The sequence below is a fragment of the Pinus tabuliformis genome, chromosome 5_2 (assembly GCF_031772625.1).
Source record: "Pinus tabuliformis cultivar Carrire ecotype Pingquan chromosome 5_2, CPIR1, whole genome shotgun sequence".
Classification (NCBI taxonomy): Eukaryota; Viridiplantae; Streptophyta; class Pinopsida; order Pinales; family Pinaceae; genus Pinus; species Pinus tabuliformis.
In genome coordinates this window covers 331,641,558-331,654,620 of record NC_142306.1, presented here as the reverse complement: position 1 = coordinate 331,654,620, position 13,063 = coordinate 331,641,558, and positions in this window count along the sequence as shown.

Below are 13,063 nucleotides of genomic sequence, written 5' to 3'. Positions count from 1 at the left end.
CTCTGCACCTTCTCTACATAACGCCGTCACCCTTTAAGCACCCGCACTGATCCCAGTTGCATGTAAAAAAAATCATTTGTTACCTTACTCTTTGATTATCTTTGTTCTAGTTGGTTTTCCTTGTGTCCCTGAGTGTGTTTTGGTATCTCAATAGCCTTCACTTGGTTTGCTTTTGGTTTTTATAGCCTTTCATGAGAATTTGTTTAGATTTTCCTTTATTCTTGTCATTAGGTCATGATCAAACTGATTGCTTTATCATTTAGTTGCTTGAAGGAATTGGTGTTTTAGTCATTGTTATGAAAAGTGTTTTTAGAATTGATTAAGTGAAAATCCTATTTTTCATCTAAAAATTAAGTGAAATTGAAATTAAAAATCGTATGCACCATGCATTTCATATAGGGCTTTGATTTTGATTTGAATAGTGAAGTATTTCATATAGGTATTTGATTTTTATTTGAATAGTGAAGTTGAGGAGATCTATTGTTCCATCACTTGTTTGTTTCATTGTTGATTGATTTCTTCTTCCCCTACTTAGTTAGGTCTTTCATTTTTAAAAGGAAAATGAAAAGGGTTATGTTTTCATATTAGTTGCATTATATGTGTGTTCAAGTGACATCAATTTTTGAGCCTTGAAATCTAAAAATAATTCAAGGTAAACCCTAAAATTCGCTCAAATAATTTAAGGAGCATTTGTCACATTAATGAAAACATCTAGAGGTCTAGGCTAGAGGCATGTTAGAATGTCGTTAAAACTAGGAGATGTTATTGTTTTCTAGCATTGTATAGTGGGCGTGAAATCTTATTCCACGTACGTAAGTGTAAAGGATCTTTCTCCACATACCTTCTGGTATATTGGACGATGCTCCACGAATGAAAAGTATATGGGAATGCTCTCATCGAATGGTTACACATTAGAGAACACAACTACAGACTACACTTCTAGGTACCATCAAGTATATTTTCGAAGTACCCTATAGTATCCTATCCTCGCCATAGGTAACTGAGTTTTTTGCCTTCTATATGATGATACACAATACATAATATTCAGGGATATTTCTTGCACTTAGGTTAAGTCCTTGGTTCTCCAAGGTGTCTATTGCAGTTCATCGTTGCTTGGTAACTCATTTTGTCTAGTTACCCCTTTATTTTATTTATGTTTTTAATTTGTAAAATCAATTAACTGACCAAGGAATAACATCCTCCCCATGGAAAAACTCCTTAGCAGATTTAGGTTGTGACTAATGGTGACAGTTCTCTAGTTCGCTAATCAAGGAAACCCCTCTGATGGGAATCTTTCCCCTTTTCCTTCTTTTGGAAATATTGGTGCTCCTTAAATGGCAACATTTTCCCTTCCTAGATTTATCCTTGGTTTTCCAGTTTGGTTGTTTTTTACCACTATGGTTTTGAATTTCCAAATTATTCCTTAGCCAAAATATCCTCCACATGAACAATATCAACCTCAAATTGATCCTAAAGTTGACCCTTTTCCTTCTTCACCTATTTTTTTTCATCTCTTTCTTACTCCTCTACTAGTGAGATTATTGATTCAAGTAACCAGGAATCTAAGAAGAATAAGAAGAGGATGAAGAAGAAGAAGAAGCAAAATAAGCAGGGGGACAACAATGCAACCATTGCTACAAATGTAACTAATATGGAAAAGTATTCCAATCAACCCCGCGAAGTTAAATTCCCTTGCAAGTTATGTAAGAGTGGTCACCTCTTCAGAGATTTTATTTGTATTCCCAAGGTCTTAGAAGTGTGCTCCACTAGCTCACATCGGCCTTTGTCGTCAGCTTCTGAAGATCATGATGGTGATAAACCTTCAACTAGTAATAGTAAGGTTCATGGGAAAAAGGGTAAAGTCAAGTTTCCCCGTAATTTGTATGAAGGGAATCATTTTGTTCACCTTTGTCCTTACATGGATGAAGCCTCGAAAGTGTTGAAAAAGCTTACAACTTCTCATGACATCTTCTGGCAAGTTATCGAAATATTTATGCTAATCCTCCACTAGTTGACGAATTGATTGATTTGAATACGTCTCATGTCAATCCCACTCTCTCCGAACATTAATCATATGAATCTATTCCCAAAAAACCATTGGTTGAGAAAATGGTCGACCCGATTCCACCTTCAGTCGATCATACTTTTCCCTTAGAGAGTGAGGATCATACTGCTAAGGTTTTTCTTGTTTCTTCTAATTTTACTTAACAAGAGGCATTTCTCATGTTCCCACAAAACCACCTCTAATAAAACATGTCATTCCATTTGATTGGAATCGATTGACAAAACCTCATATCCCTTTTTGCATGCCTTCTAAGATCATGGTAAAAGCTTAGGATAAGAATATTCATCACACTGTTATAGATGATGGAGCCTTTATTATTTTTCTATCCTCCACTCCTTGGCAAGCATTTGGTTCCCCACATCTTTTATCTTCCACTCCAAATCTGCTAGCTTTTAACAAAAGAACTAGTCAACCCTTAGGGATACTTCCTTAGTTTCATGTTACCTTGGGAGGAAAAATTGTATGTATTCATGTTATTATTTTCATGGGTTCTTTAGATTTCAATTTTCTCCTAGGCTAAGAATATGTTTATACTATGAATGTTGTTGCGTCCACTATCTTTTGAGTGATGTTCTTCCCGGATGATGGAAGGAGTGTCTCTATCGATCAACTTTCATTTGTTCGTCTTGATTTGACTACCAAAAATCCTAATTCTCTAAGAGTTGCAAATGTGCAAGTGGTATCTTCCCCACCACAAGTTAATTAGGTGGAAACCTATCCCATTCACATACCTACTGATGAAGATGAGCCTTTCATTGTATTCTTAACTTCTTTTGACATAGATCCAATAGGTGACATGGTGAATCATTTATTAGGGGCATTGGAGCCAAATATTTCCATTAGATCCTTTGATATGTATCCTTTCTAGAGGATTGTTCTTCCATATAATGTGAACCTCTAGGAATAAATGGTATCATATAGGCCATGACCTAATTTTTTAGCAGAGTTCCTTCTCTTGTGTCAAGCTCATCAAAAAATGAAACAATGTCCCTAAGCATAGTTTTTTTTCATGTGTCACTCTCGTTAATAAATGAAACAAGTTTTCAAAGTAGAGTCCCTTTTCTTATGTCAATATAGTAAAAAAATGAAACAACGTGTCATGAGCATAGTTACTTTGTTGCATCAAGATCATTAAAAAATGAAAAACACACCCTTCCAGTTTGAGTCTTTGATTAGATCTCATAAATTTCTAGATGATTCTTTCACTTGATATCGTAAATGAACCTTCATTCCATCCACTTATTACTAATAAGTAGTCTAATTAGGTGAATAAAATGAAGGTTGGGGGCATGTACCTTGAATTGAGTCATTACGTTGGGGGCGTGCAAACTTATTCCAAGCATATTTTTTTCCTTGTTTCAAGCTTGTGAAAAAATGAAACCATGTTCATGTATTCTCAAGCATAGTTTCCCATGTTTCAAGCTTGTGTAAAAATGAAACCATTCTCATCCTATCCTTCATGATTTTCTTTTTTATTAGCTTGAGTTTTCTAGATTAGCTTTGGTTTTCTCTTTCCATCATCACCATATGTTTGGTTAATCATATGCTTTTGCTTGGTTGTTTTCTACTCTTACCTTAGGAACAACTACGATGAGAGGTCTTATTAGCTTGCCTCTTGCCTTCTGCATGTTTTGAGCAGTTCCATCATGACCAGAACCAGTTGATATCCTTTTATACCACTCATTCCTTCAAGAATATTTCTCTTTCACCTCTTTTTAGACTCCCTAAATATGAAAATATTATTGACCACTTGTATGTTTGAGCTCATTAAATTAAATGAAAACATGTCTACTCGGTATAATTATAACAATTTTACAAACTGATATATACTACTTAGGAAAAGGAATACCTTAGTCGAACATGTCTAAGTGGTTCTCTTGAGTATTATTTTATGCCTTTTTAGACTCAAGAGACTACCTATGAAAAGGAACCTTTGTATTTTTACTTTTCGCCTCTTTTTCAAACTCTCTAGATATGAAAAAGATGTCAATTTATACCTTTTTTGGACTTGTTAAAGCATCAAACAACAATGGACTCATCGATCATGATGGGAATCAACCACTCCTCCTCTGGTTTCATTAAATATACTCAAAGAAGTTCATCTGAAGGATGAACTTACAAATAAAGCATATGTTATCCTCCTCCAACTTGTTAAAAAATAAACAGGTGTTATCTAGCATGGTTGGGGACATTTGGAAAACATGCTAGTCCATTTGTTAATGGTCATGAGTCTCTCTTGAACACAACACTCTTCCACTTCATCTCTGTGGCTATTGGGTTGGGAAATTTTATTTTCTTTTGGTTTAATGTATTGTTTGAAAGCCTACATTTTTGGTTTTGGGTCAATGCTTCCAATTCCATTCAGTGTCGTTAATGTGTTCAAGAGAATTCATTCAGTTAATATCTACTATAATACTCTTAAGCCTTCATTCCATGTATGCCTTTTCTGATCCAGTTTCATATCAGCATCATTTTGCTCATTCTGTCTCAAATCATGATACCCTTTTCATGTTGTTGATGGGGGATACATCAAGGCCCTCCTACGACGATTCCCTTCCTGTTGACATCATCTAGTTATCCAGGAAGTTGACCTAGAAACACTTTTTCAGTACCTTAGTGCTTGCATACATTAATGCAAGTTTCCTTGCTCTTGGTGACAGGTTCACATCGTTGACCTTTGACTGAAATATTTGTAGGTTTTAACCCCATACAGAAATTACTTGCATAGGAATTCTAAAACACAGAAAATAAACAATAGCGAGAGCATAACACATAAAACAAATATACACAAAGAATTTCCCCTGGATCCCAAAATCGGGACTACCAAATTGATTTCCCATTATATTCCTTTCAATGTTCCAATACATGTATATGCATGTTGAAGCATCCAATACCATGCTCTGAAAACCATCGCGCCCAAAACCATGTGCGAAAACCATGCACAAAACCATAGGTAGGTTCGCCTACCTAATATATGGCAGCTAGTCATGGAAAGAATATAACACAACCCAACATTCTCACACTTGTTGTTTTCTTTCCACATGAGGCCACAGGAGAGCTTAGTCATTTGTCCAGCCTTGCAATGCCCATTGTTTCTCTACACCAAGAGAACTTCTTCGAGCTCACAGATTTTTTCAATGCATCTGAAGTATTCTACAAAGTGTCCACCTTTACCAACAACATCTTTTTGTCTTATATCATATCCCTCGGAAAGTGATACTGAACATCAATGTTCTTTTTCTTTGAACGGTAAGCAGGGTTCTTTGCCAAGAAAATTGCAATTTGGCTATCACAGTCTATTCTTATAGCTCCTTGTACTAACCCCATACTTGAACACAATCTCTGCAACCAAACTGCTTCCTTGCTTGCATGAGTGGCTACCATGTATTATGCCTCTGTAGTTGAAAGTGCCACTATAGATTGTTTCTTACTCATCCAACTAACTACCCCTCCAAATAGGTTAAACACATACCCACTTGTAGATCTTCTCTGATCCAGATCTCTAGCCTAGTCTACATCAAAAAATCCATGAATATCCAAAAAGCTATCCAGTCCTAGTCTTCCTAGGTAGCACAAACTATAATCACTAGTGCCATGCAAATACTTGAAGACCCGCTTCACTGTTTTCCAATGATCCTTCCCTGGTTTTAACATAAACCTGCTCAATACTCCCATTGCATGCACAATGTCTGATCTAGCATAGACCATTGCATACATCAGACTATGCACTACACTTGCATATGGAACACAGGACATTTTCTCTCCCTTTTCTTGTGTCTTGGGACACTATTCAGCATATAACTTTACACTTACAGGAATAGGAACCTTCACTGGTTTACTATATTGCATATTAAACCTGTGTAGTATTGTCTCAACATACTTCCTCTAGTTTAACCAGCACTTCCTCTTTGCTTGATCTCTTTTAATTTCCATGCCCAAAAAATAGTTTGCAGCACCAAGATCTTTCATGTCAAATTTGGAGGACAATTGGGTGTTCAAATCCTGGATAATTTATTTTTCATTTCCAACCAGCAACATATCATCCACATACAAGACTAGATAAATAACATGGTCACCAAGTAATTTAAAATACACATAGTGATCTACTTTGCATCTGGTGAAGCTAAGTCCCCATATAAATGTATCAAATTTTTTGACACCCCATCCTTGTTGACTGTTTTAACCCATACAAAGACTTCTTTAACTTGCATACTGTTAGGCGGAAAGAGTCGATAGTGCGGACACAACCAACCTCCCTAGGAGCCTAAGACTCTCTAGTGACAAACAAGACAAACAAGAGCAATCCTTCTCTAAACATGCATTTACTATACGAGAAATCAAGTGTTTAGATCCTACCTGTAGTCCAACGCAGTTGTAGCAGTCCAGCCTCGCTGATCCGGATGAGCTCCTCCTTCACTTCGAAACCTGCATTCACTAACAATCAAACGATTAAATAGCACTTGATAATCTCATAAAATAAAACATATTTAACACATAGACCAAGGAGTACATGAAACAACTCATAAATAACAAGTTATTGAGAAGAATGGACTCATTTGCATTAATATCAAACAAAAGGAACAATTACAACCTGAGCCTTGGTGTTGTGCAAGTCCCTCCCAGGATCCATCAAGAGTTCTCCTTTACTTTGACAAAGCTCACCCACTTCCAAATAGAACAAGCAAAGATGGTAATCTCTCCTCACAAGCTTCTAAATGGGAGTCCTAATTCCAGCAGCATCTACCCTTAGAAATGTTTAGCTTTCAACCTCTCCTCCTTCTGGCCCAATGCCTGTATTTATAGTGCTCAAGAGGAAGTTAATCAGGTCCACCATCAATGGGATAATCCCCTCTTTGGATGGGATAGCTCCTCTCTTGATGGGATAAGTTCGTCTTTGGTAGGGATACATGAACCATCTGGAGGCGCTTCATACACTTAAAACATACTTCTAGAAGCCTCTAGAAATGACCACAAGTAACTTTTTTGGAGTGAAACTTGCGCCTTTTGACCTTTACAGGGGTACGCACCTACCCCTTTACATACAGATCATACAAGTACGCAGCTTTTGTGAACATTAGGTGCGTATACACAGGTAAGGCCGAGAGAATCTGCGTACCCAGAGATAAACACATTTACAAAGACTTTCTCTCTTTTTGGAGTTTGACATGGAGAGCAGAGGCATAAGACTTTCCCAGGAGGATAGCATGACTGTTGATAGAGCCATACTAACTGTAAATAGCCATGGTGACATTTTTTAGTGTAACAGATTTCCCCCTAAAGTGCGAAGCCTGTAGTAGATTAGGGTTTTGTATTATCTAGGAAGGGTGAAGCGCTTTATCATTTCAAATATTATCTCGTGGAGAGCCTGGTCAGAACCTGCAATTTTCAACACAAAATACATGTATAAGATTATATCATCGCTGAGGTAGGCATTCCCATACTCAGATCAAAACTTTAACTAACAGACTAACTACTCTAATACAGGAATGATCTTGCAGTACATCATAATCATAGACTTTTGTAGACACAGTACGGGCGCAACCATCTGTTTATGATTAGCCTACTAGATAATGAATACAAAACTCCTCGCAGCCTAGATGGTGGAAACTAGATCCAGGGTCTTCATTTCTACTTCCCGAATTGGTACGATTCTAGCCATGCGAATAAATGAGTTGATGTCGAACATGGTAGAAACCACTTGATTACCAGTCGATGATGTAAACTGTTAACAAGTGTGAGAGAGACCACCAATAATGTCAATGGTTCTCAAAGTACCCAGTACAATCCATGAGATGTGAATGAATGAATTGATGTCGAACATTTCACGGAATCCTTCAATCGAAAGTCAATGATGTAAACTGACGTCAAAGGCGAGAAACCTGCCATTGATGCATGTAGAATTCAAGGTACTGACGATTTCTAAGTCATCTCTCTAGATAATGTGTTGATGTCGATAGAAAGCGACCCGTTGCAGGCAAGCCCACAACACGAAATCATTGTTCAAGTTGAAGAAATGTTGCTGTAAGGACTGACTCAGAGATGGTCAAATGGATGACAAGTATTTTTGCAGATGAAAGTTTTGTTTGCAGACCTCTTGAACACATAACGACACAACAGATGGCTTGGTGACGAATGACTCAAAGTTAATCCCCGGAACCCGGCTGAAGACTTTCAATGTGGTTTGATCAACTGTGAGGTAAAGGATTTCCCAACCCAGGTGAATGAAAAGTGTCGTGTTCAAGAGTGGTAATAAGGTTTCTTCTAAGACAAAGGATAACAAATAGGCTCATTCTTCTCTCTTTTCCCCCACCATTTCTGGCAAGTACCTCTTTATTTTTAACAAGCTTGAGGAGGATAACATATGCTTGATTATAAGCTCATCCTTCGGATGAGTCCAACCTAGTTTTGATTCGAACCCTAGGAAGGAGTGGTTCGTTCCTGTTTGTAATTGAACAGGTCCTTTACTGTGAAATTTTAACGAGCCCAGTATAGGAGAAACTCGGCGTTTCTCAATTTTAGAGAGTCTGAAAAACTTAGGAAGACTCCAGGTTGAACTTTTTTGTAAATTTGTGTCCCCCAAGCCCGAAAAAGTATAAAATAATACCTGGGAGAACCGCCTGATCTTGCGACCAAGGAGTACTTTCATGATTAGTGTCTCTGACCTGAAAAGTAAAAAGCGATCAAGGACACGTCGTTTTATTTCCGTATCGAGTTTGAAACGACAAAAACCCGGCAATCTTTTCCTGTTTTTACGGTCAGAAAAGAGCTATAAGGGGACTGTCTTTTAGTTCCGTTTTAACGAGTGTAAAAGAAACGCTCGGCAATCTTTTCATGTTTTAGGAGTCAGAAAAGAGCTTAAAAGATGACTCTGATATTTTGGTTCGTGAAAAATGATGATTTTACCCTAAAGTCCTTTTGTCCTGCACAAAAACAACACATTACTCATACCTGTTTAAGATGGGCAAAAATACATTGAAAAATATCTTTTCATGGTGAAAAATAAACAAACTTAACATTCATTCATCCAAAAAACCTATAAAAAGACTTTTTACCATGTCATTTTTACCATTTTACTGTTGAGGTTGAGAAAAGGGCTTTTGACAAGAAAACTTCCTGTGGACATTGCGGAGAATCCGACCGTCAGAATCGAGCGCCGTCTCTTTCAGGTATTCCACAACATCCTCCTCTTCAATTTCATCCGTTTAAAATTCATTTTTAGGTTTTAGTTTGATTTTTTAGGGGGTTTAGGGTTTTAGGATATGTTTCTCGGGGTACGCAGGTGCCCCATGGGCGACCTGCGTCCCCCGACCTTTTTTGTATATAGGAAAAAGGTCGGGGTACGCAGCCCGCCTTCAGACTAGCTGCGTACCGTCACTCTGTGTTCTGAACGCGGGGTGCGTACCCCGTGAAACACGCATTTTGAAACCCCAAACTCCAAATTCAACCAACCAAATTTTTTCAAATGAATTCTAACTATTATTTTTTGGTGTGTAGGGCATTCACCATGCTAGATTGGAGAGAAAGAGAACACGAGGACGTTGATTTGGCTGCAATTGGTCATCAACCTTCCATTGATGCGTTAAAAGCATGCGGACTGTACAAATACTGGGCCACACCTGGCATGAGGGGCCAGGTGCCATTCCTTGAGTGGCTGGTTGAAAGGTGGAACATTCAGGATCAATGCTTCTACATCGGAGAGAACCAGCTCGAGATAGAGCCCTCCGACATATATTTTCTCTCTGGCTTGCCAAATAGGGGCGAGCAACTGACTCTGTCCGGGACTAGGCCGGGTGGCCAATCCCTTGCTAGCCTCCGGCTAGAGTGGTGCAACAATCAGAACCAGGAGAAAGGGATAGAAATCAAGTACATATCCCTGCCCGATCGACTCCTGAATAACTAATGGGACGGACCCATTATGAATTATTAAGGGGGCACGGTCTAGAGCATAATTCATGCACTGTATAGAGCCATCCTGCCTCTTTTCTTGTCCCAGCCCGGGGTGATTCTTCCAGCCCTCGGGTTCTAGATCACGGGTTTTCTTGTCTCGCCTAAAAGCAAGCCATCCATTTACTTTCCTCACGTGCTATTCAACACTAGTAGGGCCTTTCAGGACGTTTCCCTATGATGGCGGGATGGAGATTGGAGTTTAAGCCCCTTTGTTCTTGCTGGCTTTTCGGGATTGACGAATGAACCCGCCCGACGAAGAGAGAAGGACCCCCAAGTTACCACCGGACAATGCCGCAGCAAGGTTTCAGGCTTACAGACCCCTTGGTGACTACTGAACCTTACCCCTTCTGGAACGAAGGGATCTTCTTCTAGAGGTGGAAGTGAAACGATCAATGCTGCTGGTTTTTCGACTATGGTGATAGCCTTTACTGTTACCAGACTCTGCGGCACAGCCGCCTTACACATTGCCACCGGGTCCCAAATGCGGATGGCGATAGATTGCTACCGAGGCACCATTTTCAACTGGTGCGATGCTGTGTTGGCCAATATGAAGGGCCAACTAACCAGGGCAAAGAACGGACAACTGAAGACCTTTGGATATGGGCCTTTAGTTGTGAGCTTTGCCTTAGAGAGAGTTCCAATGCTGATCCCCTAGCATCTTACTGTTCCAGTTGGGGCTCCTCGGGAGCCTAAGTTGATGAGATGGGTTGCGGTAATGGCCCGGCATCCTGATGAGGGCGCGACAGTTGTTCGATTTCCTGATGGTTACTTTCACTGGCTAGAGGGCCAGGTCTTTGCTATTCAGGATTTTCCTTATGCTGGAATGGATTTTCGGAATGATCCGGCCATGGTTCTTCCACAGGGAGAACAGTGGGAGGACAAAGGTATTTCATTCTTCACAAGTTTTTAAATTATGTTTTTTTTTTGTTTTTATATATCGCCTCAAAACTGACAGCACAAATTTTCAAAGTGCAGATGTAGGTCCACGGCGTCCGGCCAACCTCTGGGCTTTTGAGAGGAGAGTACGAGCTGTACCAGCACCAGCCCCACAGGACGCGGCCGCAGAGACCTTAGCCGAGATGGAACTGGATCTAGAGCGTCTGACGGCGGGTATACCAGAGACCACCATAGATGACATTCCCATTCGACTTCAGCGCTATGTGGTCGCAGTCCCAAGACCTTTTAGGAGGTTCCTGTGTAGGGTAGCATGGGCAGTGGTCTCGTATAGAGAGCACCACCAGTGATTGGCTAGTCACTTTTGTAGACACATATGACATTTTTGGTTTTTTTTACTTATCATTTTTGCCGATCATAAGGTGTTTTTCAACCTATGATCGAAGACGATGTATATTTTTGACACACTCCTATCTATATATATATATCATTATTACCGGCTTATCTTGTTTAACATATGTGATGAAATGTTTTTAAATTTACTTGCATGATTATCGTAAATGTCTGTCCAACATTCGAGAAGCAATTGCATCTGCTAATGTATTTAAAGACCTTGGAATATGCTGATATTCAATGTAATCAAATTCACGTTCCAAGGGACGCACTCTCAAAAACAACCTTAATAACACAGGATTTCTAATGGCATATACTCTATTAAGCTGTAATACAACGAGTTCAGAATCTAACCTCACTATCAAACGTCGAATTCCAAATGAAATAGATTCAGACAATAATTCAACCACTGCACTGTATTCTGCAATGTTGTTCGTCGTTTGACCGAGGCTCACCCCATGCATAGAAACTAACTCGTCATAGGGCGAATAGATAACCCAAGCTGCGGAAGAGATATTCCGTGTACTACGACAAGCACCATCGGCAAATCAAATGTACATTTGGAGAGGCGTCGACATCTGCAATATCAAGAGTAAAACCAAGATAAGCCAGAATAACGACAAAAAACACACTTTCTAAGCTAAGCACACTATCTAAACTAACAAACATACTAGCTAGAAAGAAAACCTAAGCTAACTAAAAATTCTCCATACCCATCATTTAAGCATAATACCTCTTTAGGTAAAGTCCATTTCTGGGTTTACCCAAAGAGTCCCCATCAAAATCTACTAGCTCATAGGCCCCTTTCGCTAGCTTTCGCTTTACAATGTAGGGTCCATGCCACATAGCAACGAATTTTCCAGCACCTAGCTTATCATTAGCTTGATCATATAATAGCACTAGGTCTCCCTCTGAAAAACTTCGAGGGGTCACATTTCTATCATACTGAGCTTTCATTCGCTTCGCGTGAGTCTCGATTGCCAATGCAGCGTCACGTCGAGTCTCATCTAACTGAGCTAAGTATAATAAACGTTTCTCCTCTCCGGAAGTAGCTGGGAGTAATTCGACAGCCATTTGAAGTGATGGGATTTCGCATTCAATGGGTAACACAGCTTCCAAGCCATAAACTAGCTGGAAAGGAGTGAACCCTGTTGAAGTTTTCACTGAAGTTCGGTATGCCCATAGCGCTAAAAATAACATGTTGTGCCAATTCGACCGATGAATACTAATGATTCGTCGGATCATGATAACCATAACTTTGTTGATAGACTCAACCAAATTGTTGGCTTGCGGATAATAAGGAGTAGAGCTATCATGGCGCAAACCAAGCTGGCTTGTAAGCTCAGTCATCATGATGTTTTGAAAATGGCTCCCATGGTCAGTGATGATCACTTGTGGGACACCAAACCTAGTTATAATGTGATTGAATACGAAAACTGCAGCTGTTTTGCCGCTTGCGTCGAATGTAGGCATCGCCTCGGCCCATTTAGTAAAATAATCAACCGCGAGGATGATATACGCATGCCCCCTGGCCGAGTGAGGGTTACAAGTAATAAAATCGATACCCCATTTGGCGAAAGGACCAACGGCAATTATAGGATGGAGAGGAGCAGGTGGTGCGCGCATCTTGTGATCAAACACTTGACAGTTGTGGCACTTTCGGACCGCAATGATACAATCTTTAAACATGGATGGCCAGAAATAGCCAGCGCGCAACACCTTCTGAGCTGTGGCATACCCAGACATATGACCGCCACATGCTCC